This window comes from Petromyzon marinus, unplaced genomic scaffold (genome assembly GCF_048934315.1).
Source record: "Petromyzon marinus isolate PM22_M1 ecotype Great Lakes invasive population unplaced genomic scaffold, UKy_Petmar_22M1.pri1.0 PM_G_Scaffold_139, whole genome shotgun sequence".
Classification (NCBI taxonomy): domain Eukaryota; kingdom Metazoa; phylum Chordata; class Hyperoartia; order Petromyzontiformes; family Petromyzontidae; genus Petromyzon; species Petromyzon marinus.
The window spans coordinates 370,001-372,500 of record NW_027422694.1 but is presented as its reverse complement, the minus strand read 5'-3'; the positions used below and the strand labels follow the sequence as shown (position 1 = coordinate 372,500).

Here is a 2,500-nt window from a genome sequence, read left to right as displayed (position 1 = left end):
ATGAGATTGGTGAAAAACAAAGGCAAACGTTCAAAACCTGAGAACGACATTATTAAACCCAGGATATTACCCACACGATCTTGGATGAAGAAGAGAGCGGAAAAACGAGGAAGCTTCATGAAGCACCAGAAGCTCTTCTTTAAGAACCGCTCTCTTCTTGCGTCCTTAGTCCTGGATGGCACTGAACGTCATGAATGCCGAATCCCGAACGCAGATGTATATCGTTTTTACTGCGAAAAATGGGAGAAGGTGTTGCCATTCAATGGCCTGGGCCAATTTAAGTCATCAGGTGTTGCAAATAACGAATACTTTGAGCCCCTAATTTCGGTGGAGGAAGTTCAGACTGCCATACGGGCCATTAAACCAACGTCAGCAGCTGGGCCAGATGGCCTAACAAGGGCTGCAATCTGTGCTGCCGACCCCGAGGGTCGGACACTGACAGCCCTATTTAATGCATGGATGATTACAGGAATTATTCCCAAAGAGTTGAAAAAGAATAGGACGATTCTTATTCCTAAGGTTATGGACGATGAAAAGCTGAAAGAATTGGGGAACTGGAGACCAATAACGATTGGTTCAATGATTCTGAGATTATTTTCCAGAATAATGACTGCACGTCTTGCTCGTGCTTGTCCCTTAAACCCAAGGCAGCGTGGTTTTATAGCGGCATCTGGCTGCTCTGAAAATCTTAAGGTGCTACAGGACCTTATGAGACACGCTAAGAAATTGCACAGGCCGTTGGCTGTCATGTTCATCGACATAGCGAAAGCTTTTGACTCGGTTTCGCATGCTCATATTTTATGGGTGTTAAGGCACAAGAAAGTAGATGAACACGTGGTGGGCATCATCCAGAACGCCTACGATCGGTGTACGACCTCGTTCAAAAGCAATGGCGAGTCGACTCGAGAAATTAGCATACGTGTTGGTGTCAAACAGGGTGACCCCATGTCACCCCTGCTCTTCAATCTTGCCATGGACCCTTTGATATGCACCCTAGAGTCACACGGAGTTGGGTACTCCATTGATACCGACCACGTGACAGCTCTTGCGTTTGCTGATGATTTGGTGTTGGTGAGCGAATCTTGGGTTGGTATGGCCGCCAATCTAGTGATCTTGGAATCATTTTGTGGGCTATCGGGATTGGAGGTTCAGGCCAGAAAGTGCCAGGGCTTCATGATAAGCCCAACCAAAGATTCATATACGGTGAACAACTGCGACCCATGGACTATCAAAAATAAAGATGTCCATATGATCCAACCTGATGAATCAACGAAATACCTTGGTCTGAAAATTGGCCCTTGGACTGGCACTATACAGCCTGATCTACATTGTCAGCTAAAGACATGGATCTCGAAAATCGATGAGGCGCCTCTGAAGCCAACTCAGAAGGTTGAACTACTCAATGCCTATGCCCTACGCAGATTGTTATATCCTGCAGACCACTCGGACTGCAAGCAATCAACTCTCCGTGGGTTGGACCAAGAGATTAGAAAGGCGGTAAAAGGATGGCTCCACCTTCCCGCTTCAACTTGTGATGGACTGTTATATGCCAGAGCCCGAGACGGAGGCCTTGCCATCTTGAAACTGGAAAAAACAATCCCTTCGGTTCAAGTTAGAAGGCTGCAACGTATAGCAAACTCGTCCGATGCTATCACCCGTAATATTGTGTCCTCGCAGGGTATGGAGGAAGAATACCGTAATTTGTGGGTACGAGCAGGGGGTGACAGTGATGCAATCCCAACATTCGTTCTCAGGGACTCGGTGTCAAAAGAACCTGTATATCCGAGACCCTGCGATTGGAGGGAGCATGAATTTCAGAGATGGTGCGAAAAGCCGGTTCAAGGAAGGGGCATTGTAAACTTTGCGCATGATAGAATCAGTAATGCTTGGTTGAGGCCATGGTGCGGCTTTAAACAATGCTTTTTTATCGCAGCACTACAACTAAGGGCAAATATTTACCCAACAAGAGAAAGCTTGAACAGAGGCAGAGATGGGGCCTTACGTTCCTGCAGGAAATGCTCTGCCAGACTCGAGTCCCTTTCGCACATTCTCGGTCAATGTCCTGCAGTACAGAAAGCAAGAATTGCGCGACATAACAAGATCAGTAACATTCTGGCAGACGAAGCGGCTAGATTGGGCTGGTCTGTATACAAAGAGCCACGGTTCATATCCGAGACGGGAGAGATGAGAAAGCCTGACCTCGTGTTTGCAAAAGATGAGGAGGCGGTTGTGATCGATGTCACCGTCCGTTTTGAGCTTTCAAAGAATACCTTGTCAGATGCTGCCTCCCACAAAGTTTCGTACTATACCCCTCTTGGTGATCAAGTCAAAGTGCTGACGAAGGCTAGCAAGGTCACATTCTTTGGATTCCCGGTTGGGGCAAGAGGAAAGTGGCCCCTTGAGAATAACGAGGTACTTACCTCCCTGGGCCTGACCAAACCCAGAACGACATCACTGGCCAAGATGATTTCCCGCAGAACGCTGCTTTTCTCTCTTGATA

At 47.4% G+C, this 2,500-nt stretch overlaps 1 pseudogene; it reads left to right on the top strand.

Annotated features, from left to right (window-relative positions):
* The window catches only part of LOC142910134 (28S ribosomal RNA), a 10,552-nt pseudogene that overhangs the window by 4,199 nt on the left and 3,853 nt on the right, over positions 1-2,500 (top strand).